Genomic DNA, 26,690 nt, shown 5'->3' on the forward strand with positions numbered 1-26,690 from the left:
TAGTGTCGTAATTAAATTCACATTCAAAAATGGTCATCAGAGAAATACAATGTAAGTGAAAAAAAAAATAGTTCAACCATGACAACATACTGCTGCATTTACTACCAGTAGCTTGAATAACAAATCTTAACCAACTCAGCATAATTATTAATTTAAAAACTACTTTAAATATTTACCAGTTCATACCAGTTATTTAGAGTTTAAATGTTGACAAACACAAGTATGGCGAATTAATACCTTAATTTGTCACTACTCAAAAAATCAGTTGCCATATTTTGCCATATTTTTTCATAAATTTTGATCAAGGATTGTAGCCAGCAGGAAATTACATTTAATTGGTAGAAATTTACAAAGAAATTATGGAAAAATACACAAAAATGTGCATAATTTCACACCAAAATTCAGGGAAAATAATGGCGTGTTTATACATGTGGCAACAAGACCAACATACATGTACACATATAGTCAGCAATTTACCCTTAAACTTTGAAGCTCATTCATCTTGACTAAAACACTATTAAGTATGACATTTGTTCCATTAGCAGAGAGTCAACCTCGACTGTTTTCAACACTCGTTGGTTTTTTGTGTGGGTTGGGAAAAAAAAAAGTAAATTAAGAAAAACATACGTTTCACCTGTCATGCCTTCTCAAAACAATCATATGTTGATTACATATAGGTACTTATTTTTAAATCTTATTGGACGCAATATGGCAGTCAAACTCGATTTTTAAAATTAAACTGAAAACTCGCAAAATTAAAGCAGAAAATCCAAATAATAAGCAAATATAATTATAATAATTCATTTATTTATATTCAAATTATCAATTCATTGGATTATATGCACATTGTGACATAAAATTGGGCAGATCAAAAAATTCATTTTATGAGGTTATTACGAGGATACCTTAAAGTATGCACAAAGACAGTACAGCGAGTCGATGCAACGGCGTACTGTCCGAGTGCATACTTTGATGTATCCTCATAATAACCTTATTATTATACATCTTTTCCTTCCAAGGATACATCATGGGAATGCCGAAATCCAAAAAGTTTAGAACAGAATCAGCGAAATTCTTTGTGTGGAGTCCGGTCAAACCCTGGGGGCCGCCATGTTTGTTTTTATTATTAGAGGACGCTTACGTGTGTAATCATTCAATTGGAATTTACAATTCCTAATATGGTAGTAGTAGGATGAAAATACCATATATTGGCATTACATGTATGTAAATATCAATCCAATTTCTGATATTTAAAACAGAAACTACAGATTCAGCATTCATCATCATTATTATTATTATTTTTATAGTAATAGTACAGTGAAACACTTTATTTTAGCAGGAATTAATTTTCGCTGTAAAAACATTTTGGGTACTTTGTATGGAGTTTAATTTCACTGATTTTTGATGAGTTGAATGTAAAATATGGGTAAAAAGGTATGTTCACTGGATTTTATTTTCACTGGATCATCCCTTCAACGAAAATAGCGAAAATAAATTACAAGCGAAAATTAGGTATTTTACAGATGCTACCAGGTAGCTTTATTAATGTGATCTGCAACTCATAGAGCCCAACGTAAATTATTGGTACAAAGAAATGAGGTAACCAATAGATACAGTCATACTTGTTTTGACGAAAACTCTCGCTTCACTTTCCACCATAAGCATTATAACTCGGATTGGTACTACAAACACTCTGGCAGTAAGTTTTTAGACGATGACGAGCTACGGTAAGAAGAAATAATCAACAAATAGCAAATACCTTGCTTAATAATCAAATTTAATTTCCTGAGGGAAATCTATTTCGTGAACAATTATTATAATGTAATACTGATTTTAATATTAAAAGAAATTTGATAAAGGGGTAATCAAATGCTATTTACCGATCAAGGCATGTACGAAATAAAACTGAGCAGATTACAGAATAAAGGACGAGTGAATCTCCATTTGTGTCACAGTTGCATCGCGGTAATTTGCATATATTTGCATAGATGTCAACAACATTGACAGATGTACTACCGGTATGTATCTGAACGTATCCAGGTACCTAATCAATTGTTGACTCCACCAATAGTTTGGTTGCGCTGTTATCATCTAACTAGCCAATATAGACGAGTTGATTTACTTGACAGTTTGGTTTAAGTTAATCACTACACCCATCTAGAAGCGTATACGACACGTTCGCGTAGACTTTCTAATTAAAGAAAAACATCATCCAATAAAACCCACCAAGAGTGTTACAACTGATTGTTTAGATTTGTTCAGTCGATACTGTCAATGTACGAGCCAAATTAACTTTTGTACTCGTATATATAGCAACATTCGGCGTAATCTTGCGGTACCAGCTGGCATGCAATTTATATTAATTAACAAAAGGGAAATTTGAACTGTCATAAAAATGACAGCTCATATATTGTTCAGTAACAAAAGGGCAAGATGTATTTGTAATTCTTTGATATGAAAATTTCCAAAATTTACTGAACCTGTGTTTGTATTTAATAATATACAAATCAGATTCTGCGATCGTTGTCGCTAAGTGTAACAATAATGTTCATGATCAACATTCTCTCATACTTTTGCAATACATATTTTCACTTGGTTTGAAGGGAAATTATGGCTTAATGTTGGCATACATGTATGTCCTTGGTAGAGGCAGCATGGTGGAGGTCAGAATTATTGACTACCTGCATATTTTTTTTTTTCTGGTGTTGCTTACTTGAATAACATTTTTAGTATCACCTGGGTCAAGTTCAAAGTTACGAGAAGCATATAATTATCATGACAAAGCTGACATATTTATTTAATTACTGTGTTTGCTTGATTAGAATACAAAAGTACAGATAAACCAAAAATAACATTGGCTGTATGCATGTATATTAAATAATATTAATGATTAACTAATCAACAAGATATTTTCTAAAAACTAGGGTTTTCATTTCAATTATATTATATAGCCTAATCAACAAAAACAAAATATAAAAAAATGCATAAATAATACAGTTTCTCCATCAGAATTTTTTTTTTTTTTGTGCCAGGCGACAGCTTTAGACATTGAACATGCAAATTGCAAGTGCTAGTCCAGAGACATAGTGCACTTTTGCCATAGAAGTCACATTCATGTTTCGGTTTACTTGACAGGGCTGTGCGGCTATCCTGGAGTCAACCAGGCTTGGTCGAACACAAGCACATTTATATAATATTAACAATCAGAAAACTTCTAGTTTAAGGACCTCACACGAAGGTTGCTGTAACAAAATTCTTTGATTTTCTGGGAAATTAAAGAATTTTACAGCATATTCGGATTCACCACTTTGAGACTATTATGTTGTACCTATATTGAAAAATCAGTAAAATAGTTGTGTAAAATATAACCAGTACTTTTGATGGGCACATGGAAACTGCCACATACATGTACAAGGTCATATTGCAAAGAGAGCCCTGGTAACAAGCTCACCTAGGAACACATAATTAATCTACTTACAAACAACAATACCATTCTGCAAGAATTGACTTAACGTGCAGAATCAGTCTCAGAAGAATTTGAATATTCGAACATTCTTGTATTCTTAACGTGCGCATACGGCCAGCAGTTAAACATTACTAGTGATACTAAAAAACTGCAGAAAGACGATTTATACTATAAACGTTTATTTCGCTTCAAATTGTTCTATGACTTATTTAAGTCGTGTTGATAGTTACATGGCTAACGTAATTGTATTTACGCATTTCTCGCGCTGTGTTTCTGTAGTTATCTTATTTATCTTATTTGCTTAACAATTGTTTTTATATAAAATACATAAATAAATGAATAAATATATTGTAAAAAACGTGCAATTCCTTAGATTGAGGTGTAACACGTTAACAGTGGCAGAAAGTGATTCTGGACCCACAACCACACCACCAATGCCAGTAATCAGTCAAGGCTCGAAAAATGCAGCAATACCACACGAAAAAAAACATTAATTGCACAACATATCAAAACCTTTAGTACTATAATTGACTGAGCACGGTCTTTTTGTAATGTCATTGGGAACACAATAATCACATCTAGCATGCTTTTATTCTACAGTGGTCGTGGTCTGTAGGAAAAGAAATTAAATTGGTAGACCAATGTTATTAAGCATACAGACGTGCTTTCCAAACGGTCTGCTATTCAGGAAAATGAAACTACAACATTATGAGGCGTACAGTCAATTACTTCGAACAACGTGATAAATTAATTTCTTACAATGGGGATGTCAATACATACGATTGTCTATTAATAATTTAGATGATGGATACAACAAAGTCACGGTACTTTGAATGAAAACTTACAATATAAGACAATATGAACAGAAATTGTTACACAACTGGTGCTCATCGTACACAATCATGTACATATGTACTGGATCAGTCATCTTGAAACCTTCTTTCACTAGACGAAGGTTGAAACAGCAAGGGTTCCATTTACATCTACATTTCCACGAGACGTGAGAACACACAATTATGAGATTTCTTAAAACTACAATCTTTTATCTAAATACTGTAATTCATATTTTGTACTGTTTTTTTTTTTATTTCGCAATTTTGAATGCAACACGATTTCACGATTATTTCATGTCTATCTTAACAAAGAAGGCATGATGAGAATAAATTGCAGCTCGATTGCCCTGACTAGTTATCTGCAGCTCTCAACAACAGCAATTAACGTGGACCCAAGAATTTGATTAACAGAGTTCAGAACCCTTACCAGCAAAGTCAGAACATAGTATTAAAGTGTAATCTGAGTGGGATATTTTGAATGTTTGCCTTTTCGCGAAAAACATAAAATTTAAAGCATGTGGATGGTCAAAGGTTGTATAGCATACTGTACTGTAGAGGTATCACATGACTATAATTGTCTCTGAAAGACAGGTTTCACTACATGCTAAAATTTATGTGATAGTCACTGTTTTAATTCCCAGAAGGAACACAGCAATATGTATAGTGTTAATTACTTAAGTGGGGATACCACTCACATGTACGTATTGTGGTACTAGAAATCAGAAAACAGTTCTGGTTTTAGAATCTATATGTTCAATCATTCTGTCCAATTACAAAAACCAATCCTGTACTTTCACGTTACACGTCATCAGCACCAGTACCTACGACGAAAGCACATAAATATAATCAAGTATAATTTAAAAAGCAAACTTTAAGTTCAAGTTCATTCATCAGAAATTATTTATAATTTATTAATACAAAAGTGACTTCAAGTTTGGCCTGGAATCCAGCCATTTGGAGTGTCCTTCCCAGGACACCCAAGAATGGCCTGGTGAATCACTACGTAAATATGAAGACGGCAGAGAGTTCTGCGTCACCACTGATTGGCTATCACATGACAACCCTGGGAATTTGCATGCACAGACTGACTCGTAAATAATGCTCGCCTACAGCCCTCCAGACCAATTCACTAGTACTCAAGTCTCACTACTGCATGCAGTCTAGGAAGTTATTTTCTATGTACAAAATATTAGCCTGTAAGTCATATTCTAATAGCCACATACACAACAAATACAATTTTTAGTTTCTAATAGAGCGAATACGTAATTATATGACCATCCATATTCTTTCACCTCCATGGACCAACAAATCTCAAAAAGCACAAATTAGAGCACAATTTATCCTAGAAAAAAGTTTATGGTCATTCTGTTATCCAGAATCGATGTGAACACACATTTTCATTTTCCATTAAAAAATATCATAAAACATGAGCTTTTATTTAGATTTTTTCATGAAAATTTAATTTTTTCGTTGTTTTTGCTAAATTCTACCAAAAACCTACAAAGAAATGAAGGGGGTGACCCACACATATTTAATTGAGGCATATACTAAACAGAAACAAAAATAACCTTTTTCTTTTCTGGGCCGTATATACAGTTAGCTGTAACAGAAACAATATGGTACCTTTTAAAATCAGAACAAATCCCAACTGTTTTTATCGTTACAGACATACTCAGCTGCACTACGGCAATCTAATCATGCAAAGACGACTACAAGTTTACGATAGCATTTTTTTTTAATTCGTACGCAAACATTGCAGGGGTGGAGATTAAAAACTGAGATACTAATGTAATTACGCTTGTCGTGTACGTACGTTGGCTGCAACAATATGTGGTTTAGACGTAAAGCTTGGTTAACACTATAGAACTAAGGACAGTCTCTGAAACACCAGATTGAACAGCTTATGAAATTTAATCATTTTATCAACAGTGTGTGGGAAGTCTTTTATTTGCTTTAAGTTGAAAGCCTGCGCTCCAAAGATTTTAGTATATGTCACTCAGTATTACGTCCTGAATATTTCATCAGACGAAACATTGAAAAAATGTTATCTAGATCTATTTTTCCCGCCAAAATTTAAAGTTCAATATTTTGCATACTTTTATGCAGTTATTTTCACAACCTTCAAATTTAATCCAGTATTTGTGTCAGTTGTCACCTTTATTTTCACTAATTCTGTAACACAATACACAATGACACTTTGGAACTGTTACTACATTCACTGTCATCAGTGTGTTAATACCATAGGTCAAACCTATTGGGAGATTCTGCTTAATAAAAGAAAACGGCTTGCACAGTGCAGAGATAGTACAAACCTTTTTTTTGTATTAATATGTAATATAGCCAATATTCATGTCTGTTAAATATTGTAAAATTTAAACATTTTCACCACCAGACTTTCTCATCCAAATTTTTCTGCACATTTTTTCTATAGTTCTGTGGAATACTTTATTTTCGCTGGAATTAATTTTCGCTGAAAAGGCTTTTTGGGCGTTTTGTATGGAATTTATTTTCACTGATTTTTGATCAGTTTAATGTGAAATATAGAGAAAAAAGTATATTCGCTGGATTTTATTTTCACGGAATCTTCCCTTCAGCGAAAATAGTGAAAATAAAGTATTCTACAGTATATTCTTCAATATTTCTGAAAATGAAGCCTAATTTTGGAGCCAACTGACAAAATTTGAGTAAATTCTCAGTTTTTACTCAAAAAATTAGACTATTTGTGTCTCGATCTTGTGAAGAAATGTGCAGACTATAAACAAGACTACATGTTCATGTATTTTGTCAATTTGGGACGAAAAGAGGGAACTGGTGGTGAAAAGGTTAAACAGTGATTCTACTTTAGTTTACTAAATTTCTTGACGTATGTTTTTATCGCTGTGTAACTCATACATTACATTATACATTCCATTGATTCCAACCACCTGTTTGGCCTCAGTACATTTGTATTATATTTTAGAACATAGTACATTATGTAACATTACAACCACCTGTTTGGCCTCAGCACATTTGTATTATATTTTAGAACATGGTACATTATGTAACATTTCAACCACATGTTTGGCCTCAGAACATTTGTATTATAATTTAGAACATAGTACATTATGTAACATTCCAACCACCTGTTTGGCCTCAGCACATTTGTATTATATTTTAGAACATAGTACATTATGTAACATTACAACCACCTGTTTGGCCTCAGCACATTTGTATTATATTTTAGAACATGGATAATTATGTAACATTACAACCACCTGTTTGGCCTCAGCACATTTGTATTATATTTTAGAACATAGTACATTATGTAACATTCCAACCACCTGTTTGGCCTCAGCACATTTGTATTATATTTTAGAACATAGTACATTATGTAACATTACAACCACCTGTTTGGCCTCAGCACATTTGTATTATAATTTAGAACATAGTACATTATGTAACATTACAACCACCTGTTTGGCCTCAGCACATTTGTATTATATTTTAGAACATAGTACATTATGTAACATTACAACTACCTGTTTGGCCTCAGTACATTTGTATTATATTTTAGAACATAGTACATTATGTAACATTCCAACCACCTGTTTGGCCTCAGCACATTTGTATTATATTTTAGAACATAGTACATTATGTAACATTCCAACCACCTGTTTGGCCTCAGCACATTTGTGTTATATTTTAGAATATAGTACATTATGTAACATTACAACCACCTGTTTGGCCTCAGCACATTTGTGTTATATTTTAGAACATAGTACATTATGTAACATTACAACCACCTGTTTGGCCTCAGCACATTTGTATTATATTTTAGAACATAGTACATTATGTAACATTACAACCACCTGTTTGGTCTCAGCACATTTGTATTATATTTTAGAACATAGTACATTATGTAGCATTACAACCACATGTTTGGCCTCAGCACATTTGTATTATATTTTAGAACATAGTACATTATGTAACATTACAACCACCTGTTTGGCCTCAGCACATTTGTATTATATTTTAGAACATGGTACATTATGTAACATTACAACCACCTGTTTGGCCTCAGCACATTTGTATTATATTTTAGAACATAGTACATTATGTAACATTCCAACCACCTGTTTGGCCTCAGCACATTTGTATTATATTTTAGAACATAGTACATTATGTAACATTACAACCACCTGTTTGGCCTCAGTACATTTGTATTATATTTTAGAACATAGTACATTATGTAACATTACAACCACCTGTTTGGCCTCAGAACATTTGTATTATATTTTAGAACATAGTACATTATGTAACATTCCAACCACCTGTTTGGCCTCAGCACATTTGTATTATATTTTAGAACATAGTACATTATGTAACATTCCAACCACCTGTTTGGCTTCAGCACATTTGTATTATATTTTAGAACATAGTACATTATGTAACATTACAACCACCTGTTTGGCCTCAGCACATTTGTATTATATTTTAGAACATAGTACATTATGTAACATTCCAACCACCTGTTTGACCTCAGCACATTTGTATTATATTTTAGAACATAGTACATTATGTAACATTACAACCACCTGTTTGGCCTCAGCACATTTGTATTATATTTTAGAACATAGTACATTATGTAACATTCCAACCACCTGTTTGACCTCAGCACATTTGTATTATATTTTAGAACATAGTACATTATGTAACATTCCAACCACCTGTTTGACTTCAGCACATTTGTATTATATTTTAGAACATAGTACATTATGTAACATTACAACCACATGTTTGACTTCAGCACATTTGTATTATATTTTAGAACATAGTACATTATGTAACATTCCAACCACCTGTTTGACCTCAGCACATTTGTATTATATTTTAGAACATGGTACATTATGTAACATTCCAATCACCTGTTTGACCTCAGCACATTTGTATTATATTTTAGAACATAGTACATTATGTAACATTCCAACCACCTGTTTGACTTCAGCACATTTGTATTATATTTTAGAACATAGTACATTATGTAACATTACAACCACCTGTTTGACTTCAGCACATTTGTATTATATTTTAGAACATAGTACATTATGTAACATTCCAACCACCTGTTTGGCCTCAGCACATTTGTATTATATTTTAGAACATAGTACATTATGTAACATTCCAACCACCTGTTTGGCTTCAGCACATTTGTATTATATTTTAGAACATAGTACATTATGTAACATTCCAACCACCTGTTTGGCTTCAGCACATTTGTATTATATTTTAGAACATAGTACATTATGTAACATTACAACCACCTGTTTGGCCTCAGCACATTTGTATTATATTTTAGAACATAGTACATTATGTAACATTCCAACCACCTGTTTGACCTCAGCACATTTGTATTATATTTTAGAACATAGTACATTATGTAACATTACAACCACCTGTTTGGCCTCAGCACATTTGTATTATATTTTAGAACATAGTACATTATGTAACATTCCAACCACCTGTTTGACTTCAGCACATTTGTATTATATTTTAGAACATAGTACATTATGTAACATTCCAACCACCTGTTTGACTTCAGCACATTTGTATTATATTTTAGAACATAGTACATTATGTAACATTACAACCACATGTTTGGCCTCAGCACATTTGTATTATATTTTAGAACATAGTACATTATGTAACATTCCAACCACCTGTTTGACCTCAGCACATTTGTATTATATTTTAGAACATAGTACATTATGTAACATTCCAACCACCTGTTTGACTTCAGCACATTTGTATTATATTTTAGAACATAGTACATTATGTAACATTACAACCACATGTTTGGCCTCAGCACATTTGTATTATATTTTAGAACATAGTACATAATGTAACATTCCAACCACCTGTTTGACCTCAGCACATTTGTATTATATTTTAGAACATAGTACATTATGTAACATTCCAACCACCTGTTTGACTTCAGCACATTTGTATTATATTTTAGAACATAGTACATTATGTAACATTACAACCACATGTTTGACTTCAGCACATTTGTATTATATTTTAGAACATAGTACATTATGTAACATTACAACTATCTCATGGTATATTATGTTCTAGAACACGGAACAATTCATTCCATTTACTCATGCTATTGTCAGAAAGAGTTCCTTTTGTACCCCATATCCCTAACCCTAACTTTAATCCTCCCTCCCGGTCCCCCAATTCAATTCTTTAGGTCTGCTCTAGATAACTATAGGTGTCCTTAAGAAGGGGCATATGAAATAACATTGGGAAATGCTGGAGGGTAGGGCTAGGGTTAGAGTTGAGGTCAGGGGTGAGAGGTACAAAAGGAACTCTTTTACGTATTTCATACTTATTATGCATCCGTGAAAATATTGGTTCAGTTTGTATCCACAGAGGAGAAGGTGAATCAATTGCCAGCTGTCTATGATTCCCATGTGTTTAAATCTAATTATAACTAATCTTGAATTCATGATACCATTAACACATCATTCTTATACTAACAGTCAGTATGCTTATAATATAGCTGGCACACCTTCAGCTCATCAGTATCCATGAATTAATAATAATTTGTCTCCACAATATTTGTAGATTTATAATGCACATGTACATTATTAGTAGCAGCATTCTTCCCAGACCTTGAAAGCATGCACCTTTAACACTCTTGACCTCTAGAGTGTAATGCTTGAACTTACACTGAGATTGAGGATATGATAGGCAAGTTATATAGCATTTATATGCAAATCAACTTCCACACTTGCATACCCAGGGGAACCACCGGAACAAAAGTCGAGATTGAAACTTTGAAAGAAAATATGCCTAATGAGAGGTAAATATTTTGGGTGGGGCATGTTGCATATTGTTTTATAGGGGTATAAATTGTAGCATTCCAGTACCTAACATATCCTTGGTACTTCTCAAAAAAAAACTTCTTCGAAAAAAGATAAAAAAAAAACACCTTTTTTTTTAGACTTCTCAGCAGCAGAGATGAAGCGACTGAGGCACATTTTCTCCATGTATGTCTTTCATCATGCTGTTTTTTACATGAAACGGTTATTTCACATTCAAAAAAATGTTTTTGGGTGGAAACAATTGGAGCTCCATTTTTAAGGTTAGGTACCCAAGTTTTAGTGAAGTGCCCTCTCCACCTCAAAGCATGTAAATGGAGTGTGTCTATGGTTAAAATAAATAAGTATTCAGTATGCAATCTTTAGTTTATATGCATTTTGAGTGGAGATGCATTTTTAATAGAGCAAATATGGTAGGTACATGTACTATGAGATATCATGTGAAGGTCATACTAAAGCAATGCACCGTCAAACCTGTAATAATGCTACAACAAGATACATGTAAGTGTAACATATATATACGTCCCTGTAGAACGCATACGATGATCTGAATATACAATCACTGGTAACTGTTGATGAACGTTAATATACTGATGGACGCCGTCGTCACGGAGATTCTATACAGAATCAATGAATTCAGCTCAATTAGGATACCATAACATTTGATCCTTATTCGAGGCAGGATAACTCCGCGGAAGAAAATCCATTTTCGAATTAAATCTGACAAACAGGAAGGAATTTGCAAATTGGCTAGGGCATTTAGAAAGCACAAGTCCAGGAGGAATACAACACTCTTGACTCTCAAGGAGTATATGAATGGGTATGAGGTGCACTGAGCCAAAATGAACTTTGAAATCGATAAACCAGATGGTGTTTACCGAGGCAAGCAATGCACTTGTCTGTGATGGGTTCACAATATGCGTAAACGTGTGAATCAATACTTACGGCATATGATATAACAGCTAGTGCACTGACATTTAGGACGATGAATGCCATATACGCTGTATACTGACTGTGAAACTGATATGTGAAATACAGTCGAGAATGCGGATGGTGAAGTGTGTACTGAAATTGAATCTTCCAACTCAATGAATATCAAAAGTTTATTTATTCATGAAAAAATATAAGCTTTGTAAAAAAAAAAAAAGGAAAAAAAATTGAGATATGAATACTGTACTAGCAAATCAACACTTAATTTCTCAAGAAAACACTACAACCATCAAGCATAAATGCAGATACATTGTATACATGTATCAGTATGCATGAAAATCAAATAATCATTTAATATGCAAATTAGCATTTCAGTATGCATAAAAATCAAATAATCATTTAATATGCAAATTAGAACATCAGTATGCATGAAAATCAAATATTCATTATGCAAATTATATCAGTATGCATGAAAATCAAATAATCATTATGCAAATTAGTAAATCAGTATGCACGAAAATCAAATAATCATTATGCAAACTATCGTATCCGTATGAAAATTAAATAATCATTATGCAAATTAGTATATCAGTATGCAAGAAAATCAAATAATCATTTAATATGTAAATTAGCATATCAGTATGCAAGAAAATCAAATAATCATTTAATATGTAAATTAGCATATCAGTATGCAAGAAAATCAATCAATCATTATGCAAATTAGCATATCAGTAAGCATGATATTTTGGGTGTTTTGTATGGAATTAATTTTCACTGATTTTTAATAAGTTGAATGTGAAAAAAGCTATATTTGCTGGATTTTATTTACTGAATCATTCCTTCAGCGAAAATAGCAAAAATAAAGTATTTTACAGTAATCAATATGCAAATTAGCTTATCAGTATGCATGAAAATCAAATGTTGTAAAATACTTTATTTTCATTGGAGTTAATCCCGCTGAAAAGACTTTTTGGGTGTTTTGTATGTATGGGATTTATTTTCACTGATTTTTGATAAGTTGAATGTAGGAAATATAGAAAAAAAAGGTATACATGTATTTGCTGGATTTTGGTTGGAATCAATTCAGTACATCTTTATACCTGGGGATACAATAAGAATTTGTATTCCCTTGAATATTTAAGTTAATTAATGTCACACTCTATACTAATTTATTTCAAGTATCATCCCAATTCTCAGGAGCAGACATCCAGCAATTGTCATCACCTGGCAAAAAAATGAATGAGAAACAGTTTGCTCTAAATTTCTAGTAATTACTTGTACTACAGTGTAGTAGTTATGAATGATCCGACTATACTATGTGACAGCACCTCAAACTAATACAGAAAACGACATAAAAGAACCAGAGATTCCGAAACACAAATTTGCCAGAGAGATGTGTTTGCATCTCAAAAACAACCTTGAATCAGGTTGTATTTGAATACAATAAGTATGAGATGTTTCTCTGAGTGCCAATATCACTAAAAAACCAGCTGGGAGCCTGACAAGGGATTTTTGCAACAATAAGACATAGAGAAAACATTATATGGAAAAAAGGTACATTGTATGGACTGTATATAAGTGTATGAATAAATGAACATCACAATTTAAAAAGGAATTTTACAATGAGTGGTCAGCATGGTCTACTTTATCCATCAATGTAATCTACTGCACTAAACTGAGTGAGATGAGAAAGGAATCTGAAAGTACGGAGGATTGGTCGAAGAATAGGAAGATAGCGCGACTAAAAGGAGGAAGAAAACAGATAGAAGAGGACACTAGCGAGGTTAAAGGAAAAAAAAAAAGGCATGAATGCGAGAAAAGCTAGGAGATAGGAGAAAAGCAATAAATAGAAGGTGACAGGGAGAGACAGGAAATGAAGGGATAGATGTTCAGGGTGTTCATGATTAACCTAAAGCATAGCAAAACACATAATTAGCTACTCCTATTATTTGAAAAAAAAATGTTTATAGTATACAAGGTCAAAAATAAATTCTGTGTTTCTCATTTCATCTCACCTGTTAATGTGTACCTGGAATGTTTTTTTAAGGAAAAAACAACTTCCAATGGTATAAACGCCTTTCATTTCAATCAAAATTACGTGTTTGTTATGTGCACTATCATTGCATTCATCGCTTTGCTGAATTCAAAGTATACAAAAAACAGATTATTTTTATTCTGGCCTAATTGAAATTCCTACAGGATAGGGACGAATTAAAAGAACAGGGTGTCAAGATAAATATTCACTGTCAGTATTCTCGTAACAACAACTTGATAACATTCACTATAAAACACAAAAAAACAACACTGCATACAAATTCTATTCAAGATTCTATTCCGTGATTTACAAAATGAAAATGGTGTCAATATAATTCATAAAACACTGATCTTTCAAATTAGAAATTTGCGAACCGAGCTTTTATCAAAATTACATTCACACTGATTTGCAACAAAATTGCGACATCCTATAATGAAAGCATTTGATGGTCTGCTTGCAATTTTTATTTCTTTGCACAGAAAGGCGCCTTGTAGTTTAAGGCTTTCCAGAATCATTCTAAGTATACGGATTTAATACATCAGAGATTGAAAAAGCATAGCGTGCCAGCAAAAAACAGATCAATCATACACAGGCGTGGACAACATTGAAGTTGTATAGCATCTTGTATACCAGTATAATACCATGCTGCATCACGAGTCTTATAACATGATGTACTTTATTACAAAGGACAAACCTTCAAAAACAACCTTGGGATTACATGTAGACACTGCTTTTCAACATTACACAGAAATGATAACATTACACAGAAGTGACTAAAAAAAAAAAAGTGCATTCAATGCCTACTTGACAGCTGAGTTTATAATCAACAGAACTTATCACCATAGAGATCTGAGGTTTTTTTTCTATTATACACACATTTGTAGTGATTTAACACCATCATTTTTGAAAAACATTCAGTGTTATTCTTGAAGTATTAATGCATCAACAGAGGTAAAACGCATCAATATTTCACACATTTCACCCCTTGTTGCTACCTTGATAGAGAGAAAATATTAAAACAAGTCATTGACAACGACACCACCCTTTTCGCGCATAGGTAAACCAAACTGAAACTAGACAGCCATTTTGAAACAGAACTACATGGAAACAAATTTGCCATCCCCGTCTTCCTACCCTAATGACATTATGGCAATTTATAGTGTAATATTATGCCAAGGGGGCACCAACCAGCCCTGAAGAAAGACACCTGTCAATCATAATCTTAGTAATTATGTAGCATCAGAGCATGCATGAGACAATGTTTATTTGGGTGTTCAACCTCAGAGAAAACAACTGCTACATTATATGCAGGGGTTTTGTTAAGAGCTTGACGCCAACCATATGGCCCGCTACAAGCCCAAATTGGCCGTCTACTTTCTTCCCCTGATCACCTACGTCGATCTTGCTGCAGCGCTGGTGCCCCTGCTATCAAGTGCATTTGTGAAACCCCTGATACGTCATCAATGATGATTGATTGTGATATCAGCTTTAACTACACACAAATCAGTTATGAATGTGTATAATTAGAATGAAAAACTCAGTCATGTTGAATTACTGTCAAATGAAGTCATTGACAATGACAAGTCCCTGTCTAGTTTTTATTGACTGTCAACATTATAGTGCCAAATAATTGTTCACACTCATGTGACTTACATGATACAAAATGGAGCCAGTTTATTTGTGCGATGCCTTTCATTATTCTGCCCATGACATTCGTAAAATATTTCAGTTCTGAAATGGCAGGAATGCTCGATTTTGATGAATTTTTAGCACTAAAATGACTGCTAGTTAGCCATTTTGAATTGGATCATAAAAGAAATTCATGTGCATATATGAAGCGTGTGTGAAGTTTGAATAAAATCGGCCCAGGCACGTCTGAGATATAGGTGTGGACGTACACATGGATACACAGAGATAAAATTATAAGTCCCTGTTATCTGATACGTATAAAAAAGAGAAATATAGGTCGGAAAAATAAATTCTTTATTTAGTTTGTTACAGTTTTCAATTATTCATTAAATATTTCAGTTTGTAATAGGATATATATCTGAAATATCAGAAAAATTAAACAAAAACAATTCTCACACGATGCAGGGATATCAAATCACAACTCACAATCTTGATAATAACAGAAACAAGTGTTAATTGGCATGCCTCCTATGACGAAACCCCCAAATGACTACATGACGCTGTAAAGGGAGATCTGTAACCACAGAGGTATGTTCAAAACATGTAACTTTAATACACGTAGGGTAGAAACCGATCTTTTACAGCGAGATCGCGCTTTTACACAATACATCAATAGTTAGGATCTGATCAGAGCGATCCGTTTAGATATTCCTTTTAGCTACATAGCAACTGTTAATCTGTAACTATGGCAACTCATCAGTTCTGAAATCATGCCATTTGATCCGCAGGCCTTCAGAGACATTGTAATATCACCGAAGTACACACACGCAAAGCAATACATGACTCATTTAGCGCTTTGCTGTATCACATGTGTACTATTGACGTAATAAGCGTATGAAATATGCAACACCCCATCAAAAGATATGGCAGTTGCGTTCTTATTCCTGTTAACGTATGTGCACTATACGGCTCTTGATAAGATATATAGAAAATTTAATGCGTGTATCTACGTTCACCTGAGTGTCAATATTAAATAATGCAGTAAATTCACTGGTATTTAAATACCTCAACAAAATATTTAATACATATATGGTTAATGACTGCCAGGGTACATGCTTAAGTCTGGTCAATATATGCCCGGTTGGACACTATTCCGATTGAAGTATATGAAAACTAGGTGTAATCCCCATGTTTCAATCAGCATTAACAATTAAAACATAGAGACAGAAAGAAAATATGATCTCGGATCACATCTACTAACCACCCCATCTTGACAAAACCGTTCGTAATAATAAGATTACGTATGGTTGTTGGCATGGTAACATTATAGTCTTTGCTCTTACATACAACCTTCAGTCTTGTATTAAATTGCAATAATGGAAACTGATGAGCACTCTGCGTGACATATGCAACATTGTTCAATGTGATTCCATCCAGCCATCTAGCATGAACAAAGATGACACATGTACATTTGACATTTCAATATTAACTGTCTATATCAATGCGTCAATATTGATGAGGTTAATATTCAACAATGAACAATTTTCACCGTCGGCATTTCAACAGTGCATGTCTGTCTTTGTTGTGAATAATACTAATTAGTGTATGTACAGATTGCAACTTAACGAGTATTTTATATTAATGTAAAGTATTATTTAAATCACATTGAAATATCTACTTGACACTAGAGAATACAAGGACAGGAAACGACGGCAAACATCAAAAGGGAGTAAAATTGTGTTGCATGCGACATTTCTCTGTGCGTCACATTCAATTACGTAAAGCAGCTGGGTGTCAACATTTTATTTTATTTTATGAAACCAGTTTTGGAAAACATGTTGTATGACATTTCCATGCTTAATGATGTGCTGTCCACATTTGATGATAGGCAATTTTGATTAAGTAAGGGTATTCGGAAGCAATATTCCTCTGTCGAAGATCGGCCGGTCAATATAAGCTACGAAATAAAGAAATTCTAGTTCAAAATCAAATCGTTCGATTTTTGCGGCAGACGTTCGGCGCGCGTCTTTCATGCATCTCGCGAGATCTCGCAATTGTACGGAAAATCACCTATTATTAATAATGTATGTAACGTAATATCGCTTGTTTCACTTTAGACTAATTAAAACAAAATCAAACCAACGAAAGTACAGTGTAAATATTAAATAAACATTGTTTTGTGAATCTCTTGACAGTTCATATCTAATCTAGAAATTTTTGAATGTGTGGATTCGCCAACACAAAATGTCTGTGTGTTTTTAATGTTGCGATTTTTTATTTTTCGTGATAATTGCAAAACTAAATACATGCAAATATTGAACGATTCCATAGTGTCCAAGCGGCATAGTATGTTATACTATAAACTGCGAGAGACAAAGTACGTTAGGCAAATTTTTTAATCAGTGAAAATTGCGAAAGTTTGTAGCAGTGAAAATTTCTTGGGGGTCTTATAACATCAAGTGTCAGTGACCTTTGCAAAATTTTGTCTCACGAATGCCATAAATTTAAGTTGTGAAAAATACGAGCAGCGAACAACAGTTAACAGTAATTACATGTATCAGTAATAAAACACCATAATCACTCTATTAAAAGTGTAAATGATGGGAGATTATTTTATAGAAAATGATATAGCACACAGTATAGGCAATTAATAAGTTTGTGTGTGTTTATTGTAGACGCATTAATTTTACCACTTTGAAAATTTTGGCATACTCGTTAAGCTTTAAAATTCACAGATTTTTCAGTGAATTGACGAGTTCTTTTGGTTTTTTTTACATTTACATTAGAATAAATTTATCAGATTTCAGGAAAAATAGAAAAATTAAACCCAGTAAAAAATATTTGCGTTTATATATTGAAGATGCACTTGTATATTTTAAGATCGCGTACTTATCGCTAACCGCTATAATTTCACGCGAGATGAATTATCACTTATTAGATGAGTCATCCTCAGCGAAATTTGTCCTGTCATTGCTTCAGTCGTGTCAATGGAGCAGTGACAAGACAATGAGTAACAGTGACTTTCCATGAAAATTAGGTACATTTTGTCTTGGGTTGTCTTTAAACACAGATCTGATTTCTTTGAATTTCTTAATGTGGTTTTATTTTATGCCCTTGTTCAAAATAAAGTACTACTGAACTTCTTCCAGAATGAGATTTTTCTATGAAAATGTCCATTATATTTATGAAAATGGTGATTTTTGAGCCATTACCAATTTAGTTTCTACGGGGAAAAGGTTTCATCATTCCAAAATTTCGTTTAGATTTCTATCCTGATATGTATAGTTATAAAATGGATGTCATGATTGATTAATATTTATTTTCTCCAAAACAATGCTTTAACATTTTCCAAAAAATTTCATTTAATAAAAAAAAATGTACTGGGTAAAGAAATTGTGTTCAATAAAATAATTATGTAAGAATAAAAAAAAAAAAAAATAAAAAAAAAATTTCAATAAAAAAATAAATAATTTTTTGTCCACCTCTACTAGTAGTGCAACTGCTTACTTAAATTGCGAGAGATGTAATTCTGTCGTAAAAATAATGATTCACAACATACAAAATGCAATTTTGGGTTTACATGTGCCTCTATTGGAGACACGTGGAGACATAACAAATATGCTAAGTATACAAATAATAAAATCTGTACAACTATGGTAAGTACAAAACCTTTTTACTATTTCTCTAGTTTTTCAGGCAAAAATGATTACATAACATTATGTATTTCTCTATAAATTTGTTAAAATTGTATTTATAAAATAATTTTGAACCTAATATACATGATTTGATTTTCACTACTAGAACAAGATTCTTGGGAAAACACAAAAAAATTATTAACTAAGGTATCCAAAAAGTTGAAATATGTTAAGGTAGATGCCTATTCATAAATTGAAAAACCCAGAATTTATTCATTTTGCAATACATTGTACTTCAAGGCAATACAAGGATATTGACTTTAAAAAAGTTGGCAGTCACCAGCCTTATTTTCAAGAAATTGATGGTTGTATTTTAGTGGAAAGTCGCCATTTTGACACTATTATAATGCTTTTACCATAGGTTCTTATGCCAGATACATTGTATTATGCAATATCTCAAAATCTAGCCTGATGACATAGGCTGAAAAACTGATATATTGTTAATGAAGGAGTACATTTTTGTTGTTCTGAATTATTTAAAAAATCTGGGTTTTCAAAAAGTGTCAAAAAATGCAATTTTTCTTTAACATTGTGTTCTATGGAATTGTTCTAAAAATAACAATTTTTCAAGAAATATTAGGACATGTTTCTCAAAAAGCTTAACTGTAACACACAAAATAATGCTACCGGGAGGTATTCCATTGTACCATGTGACATTAGCTTCATGATTGTACATAATAAACTAATGAACATTGTCATGCAATTTTTGACCAATTTTGTCAAAAATTATGACTAGGCTTCTACCTTAAACATCATGTTTGGAGAGCAGAGAGCAAAATTAAATTATAAATTTTGTCATAAGTTGTACTTTAACATGAAATAAGTCATGTTTAACTTTGCAATGTTTGCCCATTTAATGCCATTTCTTATTAGACATGCAGTTAAATTAAGTCTAATACAAATATTAACATTTGAAAATGATTGATTCGCTACTTAGACGTTAAATCCAGACTGCTCTCGCGTGACAATTTACATATTTTACTTGATTTCAAAATGTGCAAATGAATCGCTAACAGAGGAAAGAAATCGATGGAATAAACCAATACACATTAATATTAAAATACAGAGTAATAAAAACAGACTTAAAATAGAAGTTATTTTTAGATTAAATTAGGAACACCCACCGCTGTATTTGTACAACACCATGCAATAAATTACACATACTATTTAATCATTAACTGGTTCACCCAAGAAAATGAAATTCATACAAAATTAAAGTATAGAATTAAAAAAATAAATGAAAATAATGAAGTCAATTATGGCGAACAATTTAAGTTTTGGCAAGTGTATCTACATTTATGTAAATTTTTTCTCATTCATTCTCATTCCATCTTTCAACAAAATTGTTTTATAAGTCATTTTATTATATTTCCAATCATGGCTATGTGAAATTTCAAACCCAATATTAAAACGAAATAATTGTAATCATTCAGAAACACGTCCATTATTTTACCCTATTGTAGATTTGACATTATCCAATCATGGTAGATGCGTCATACTGCGATTATTACACGTCAGTCTCCTTGCGACAAGATAACATATTACAACGTTACAGTATTAGTACACTACAAATCATTTACTGTTTAAAAACAGGAAGTTGTCAAACGAAAAGTGAGATGTACCATGGGAGTAGGGAATGTCAACCACCATGGACAAAAAACAGCGTTTTGAAATTGAAATTAATTTCTTAAACATGAAGCAGCGTACGTTCTCTTCGAATAATGAGAATGGCATTTTAAGCTAATTTTAAATTATTTCCACCCAGCAGACAAACTAACAGGTGTTCAATAAAGCATGATGAAATAGTAAATATGTGAAATATGTATTCTAGATTCAGCTGTGTATTTGACCGCCTACATGCGGCCATATGCAAATCAATTATATACTGACTCACACCAGCAGGAAATTATGAATGGCACTATTATATTACGCAGTAATATGGCAAAGAAAATCACAGAGAAAAAAAAAATTGTATTTTAATCCAAATATCGTGATAATTTCACTTTGCACAAAATCTAAATTCCAGTAAGATGAGTGGTTCATAGAGTTGTCTTTAATGGCAGAAACGAAACTGTAGATGAATTTAATAACTCACAATTATACATACACTCAACTAGCAATGTGTACAATGACACTATGTTGCTAGCAATGTGTACAATGACACTATGTTGCTATAACAATGTATACAATGACACTATGTTGCTATAACAATGTATACAATGACACTATGTTGCTATAACAATGTGCACAATGACACTATGTTGCTATAACAATGTGTACAATGACACTATGTTGCCAGCAATGTGTACAATGACACTATGTTTCCAGCAATGCGTACAATGACACTATGTTGCTATAACAATGTGTACAATGACACTATGTTTCCAGCAATGCGTACAATGACACTATGTTGCTATAACAATGTGTACAATGACACTATGTTGCCAGCAATGTGTACAATGACACTATGTTTCCAGCAATGTGTACAATGACACTATGTTGCTATAACAATGTGGACAATGACACTATGTTGCTAGCAATGTGTACAATGACACTATGTTGCTAGCAATGTGTACAATGACACTATGTTTCCAGCAATGCGTACAATGACACTATGTTGCTATAGCAATGTGTACAATGACACTATGTTTCCAGCAATGCGTACAATGACACTATGTTGCTATAACAATCTGTACAATGACACTATGTTGCCAGCAATGTGTACAATGACACTATGTTCCCAGCAATGCGTATGACACTATGTTGCTATAACAATGTGTACAATGACACTATGTTGCGAGCAATGTGTACAATGACACTATGTTGCTATAATAATGTGTACAATGACACTATGTTGCTATAACAATGTGTACAATGACACTATGTTGCTAGCAATGTGTACAATGACACTATGTTGCGAGCAATGTGTACAATGACACTATGTTGCTATAACAATGTGTACAATGACACTATGTTGCTATAACAATGTGTACAATGGCACTATGTTGCTATAACAATGTGTACAATGACACTATGTTGCTATAATGATGTGTACAATGACACTATGTTGCTATAACAATGTGTACAATGACACTATGTTGCTATAACAATGTGTACAATGACACTATGTTGCTATAACAATGTGTACAATGACACTATGTTGCTATAACAATGTGTACAGTGACACTATGTTGCTATAATGATGTGTACAATGACACTATGTTGCCAGCAATGTGTACAATGACACTATGTTTCTAGCAATGTGTACAATGACACTATGTTGCTATAACAATGTGTACAATGACACTATGTTGCTAGCAATGTACAATGACACTATGCTGTTAGCAATGTGTACAATGACACTATGTTGCTATAACAATGTGTACAATGACACTATGTTGCTAGCAATGTGTACAATGACACTATGTTGCTATAACAATGTGTACAATGACACTATGATGTTAGCAATGTGTACAATGACACTATGTTGCTATAACAATGTGTACAATGACACTATGTTTCCAGCAATGCGTACAATGACACTATGTTGCTATAACAATGTGTACAATGACACTATGTTGCCAGCAATGTGTACAATGACACTATGTTTCCAGCAATGTGTACAATGACACTATGTTGCTATAACAATGTGTACAATGACACTATGTTGCTAGCAATGTGTACAATGACACTATGTTGCTAGCAATGTGTACAATGACACTATGTTTCCAGCAATGCGTACAATGACACTATGTTGCTATAACAATGTGTACAATGACACTATGTTTCCAGCAATGCGTACAATGACACTATGTTGCTATAACAATCTGTACAATGACACTATGTTGCCAGCAATGTGTACAATGACACTATGTTCCCAGCAATGCGTATAATGACACTATGTTGCTATAACAATGTGTACAATGACACTATGTTGCGAGCAATGTGTACAATGACACTATGTTGCTATAATAATGTGTACAATGACACTATGTTGCTATAACAATGTGTACAATGACACTATGATGCTAGCAATGTGTACAATGACACTATGTTGCGAGCAATGTGTACAATGACACTATGTTGCTATAACAATGTGTACAATGACACTATGTTGCTATAACAATGTGTACAATGACACTATGTTGCTATAACAATGTGTACAATGACACTATGTTGCTATAATGATGTGTACAATGACACTATGTTGCTATAACAATGTGTACAATGACACTATGTTGCTATAACAATGTGTACAATGACACTATGTTGCTATAACAATGTGTACAATGACACTATGTTGCTATAACAATGTGTACAATGACACTATGTTGCTATAATGATGTGTACAATGACACTATGTTGCCAGCAATGTGTACAATGACACTATGTTGCTAGCAATGTGTACAATGACACTATGTTGCTATAACAATGTGTACAATGACACTATGTTGCTAGCAATGTACAATGACACTATGCTGCTAGCAATGTGTACAATGACACTATGTTGCTATAACAATGTGTACAATGACACTATGTTGCTAGCAATGTGTACAATGACACTATGTTGCTATAACAATGTGTACAATGACACTATGATGCTAGCAATGTGTACAATGACACTATGTTGCTATAAAAATGTGCACAATGACACTATGTTGCTATAACAATGTGTACAATGACACTATGTTGCTAGCAATGTACAATGACACTATGTTTCCAGCAATGCGTACAATGACACTATGTTGCTATAACAATGTGTACAATGACACTATGTTGCGAGCAATGTGTACAATGAGACTATGTTGCTATAACAATGTGTACAATGACACTATGTTGCTATAACAATGTGTACAATGACACTATGTTGCTAGCAATGTGTACAATGACACTATGTTGCTATAACAATGTGTACAATGACACTATGTTGCTATAATAATGTGTACAATGACACTATGTTGCTATAACAATGTGTACAATGACACTATGTTGCTATAATAATGTGTACAATGACACTATGTTGCCAGCAATATGTACAATGACACTATGTTGCCAGCAATGTGTACAATGACACTATGTTGCCAGCAATGTGTACAATGACACTATGTTTCCAGCAATGTGTACAATGACACTATGTTGCTATAACAATGTGTACAATGACACTATGTTGCTAGCAATGTGTACAATGACACTATGTTGCTAGCAATGTGTACAATGACACTATGTTTCCAGCAATGCGTACAATGACACTATGTTGCTATAACAATGTGTACAATGACACTATGTTTCCAGCAATGCGTACAATGACACTATGTTGCTATAACAATGTGTACAATGACACTATGTTGCTAGCAATGTGTACAATGACACTATGTTGCGAGCAATGTGTACAATGACACTATGTTTCTAGCAATGTGTACAATGACACTATGTTGCTATAACAATGTGTACAATGACACTATGTTGCTAGCAATGTACAATGACACTATGCTGCTAGCAATGTGTACAATGACACTATGTTGCTATAACAATGTGTACAATGACACTATGTTGCTAGCAATGTGTACAATGACACTATGTTGCTATAACAATGTGTACAATGACACTATGTTGCTATAACAATGTGTACAATGACACTATGTTGCTTTAACAATGTGCACAATGACACTATGTTGCTATAACAATGTGTACAATGACACTATGTTGCTATAATAATGTGTACAATGACACTATGTTGCTAGCAATGTGTACAGTGACACTATGTTGCCAGCAATACAAAGACACTATTTTTAGTTAGATACAAAACATTTGTTCAGGCAGCCCTATCATAAATCCTTCTTCAATGAGCAGATCAATACACAAATGTACTAGCTGCTATACAATGATATACCAGCAAAATTATCAGCATCAATTCTACATTATCGAACATCAAACAATACTAGATACCTTGTAACACACAAGATACATATACCAACACAGTGAAACTGAACCCAAACGTTTGCAAATAATCAAAATGTTAAAAGTGTACACAAAAATACAACGGGGTCACACAAACACACACAATTCACAAAAAGTCATTTCTGCTGGGGTGAATGTCTACAGAATATAACAAATTAAGGGGTTGATCATTAGAAAGTATGGGAGGGGAGTGTACAAGTTATTCATATTCTTCACTTAGTTCTGAGCTACGGTATATAATTTTTTGCTTTTCAGAATTAAATGTCCATGTTTTTCTTTATTAATAATTCCTCTGTAAGATTTTCTCAGCAGCATTTTTATTGCAACCCCCCCCCCCAGTTTTTAATGGTCAACGCTACCTTTGTAATGGAATGGTCTCAGGCAGTTCAGTACCAGGTCAATCCCTATTAAAGATCAGATTGTCACACAGTGTACACACGTCACACCCTGTATAACAATTATTTGTTTACATAGTCAGCTGTACATCAACACTCCATGGCTTATTTACAGTATATAGGATTCAAGGATAGGTAAATGGTTAACAAAATTTTCTCAAGTCAGCAGAATTTTGCTCACTGAATCAGGTAAAAAAACTCTCGTCTTAAACGGTGAGCAAAATTTCCCCTTGAAACTGATAAGGACCCATACATAGAAATAAATGGGGATGGGCAGAAGAGTCAGCTAGTCTTCAATAATTGACATTTCAAAGTTTTTTAAAACCTGGTATGGGAATGCATATAACGCTATATCGAAAAATAAAAATTGTGAACAATAGTTTTGGGTATAAGTTTATGTGAAGAGTTCCCCTCGATTTCAAATGGTTATCCCTTAATCTGTTTTCAAGAGAAAATTGTGAACAATAGTTTTGGGTATAAGTTTATGTGAAGAGTCCCCCTCGATTTCAAATGGTTATCCCTTAATCTGTTTCAAGAGAAAATTGTGTTCACTGTTTACACAACAAGGATTTCTTACGCCAACCTCATATGATACATATGGCCTAGCACTATAACACCGAGATCGAAATCTAAGAAGCTAATTACTTAGTACCCAATCCTAATTAACACTCTTCTAAACAATCACAGTCAATGAAAAATTTATGTTTCAGAAATTTTGGCTTGAGATAAGGTGCTATAAGCCAAACCTGTACTGTACTGAGAGAAGTAGTATACTGTAAAATACTTTATTTTAGCTGGAACTAATTTTCACTGCAAAGATTTTTGGACGTTTTTTGTGGAAATTATTTTCACTGATTTTTGAAAAGTTGAATGTAAAATATAG

The 26,690-nt window shown here is 33.0% G+C and overlaps 1 protein-coding gene and 1 long non-coding RNA gene across 2 annotated transcripts in view; one reads left to right on the forward strand and one right to left on the reverse strand.

Moving 5' to 3' along the window:
* Positions 1–26,690, reverse strand: part of LOC100371915 (ras-related protein Rab-37-like) — a 77,788-nt gene that overhangs the window by 48,125 nt on the left and 2,973 nt on the right. The gene's annotated exons all lie outside the window — the stretch shown is intronic.
* The window catches only part of LOC144356989 (uncharacterized), a 36,542-nt gene continuing 26,093 nt past the window's right edge, over positions 16,242–26,690 (forward strand). The window contains exon 1 of the long non-coding RNA XR_013421607.2: positions 16,242–16,347. This is a non-coding gene — a long non-coding RNA (uncharacterized LOC144356989). The remainder of the gene's footprint in view (positions 16,348–26,690) is intronic.

This window comes from Saccoglossus kowalevskii, chromosome 8, assembly GCF_978046115.1.
Source record: "Saccoglossus kowalevskii chromosome 8, keSacKowa6.1, whole genome shotgun sequence".
In the NCBI taxonomy this organism is placed as follows: domain Eukaryota; kingdom Metazoa; phylum Hemichordata; class Enteropneusta; family Harrimaniidae; genus Saccoglossus; species Saccoglossus kowalevskii.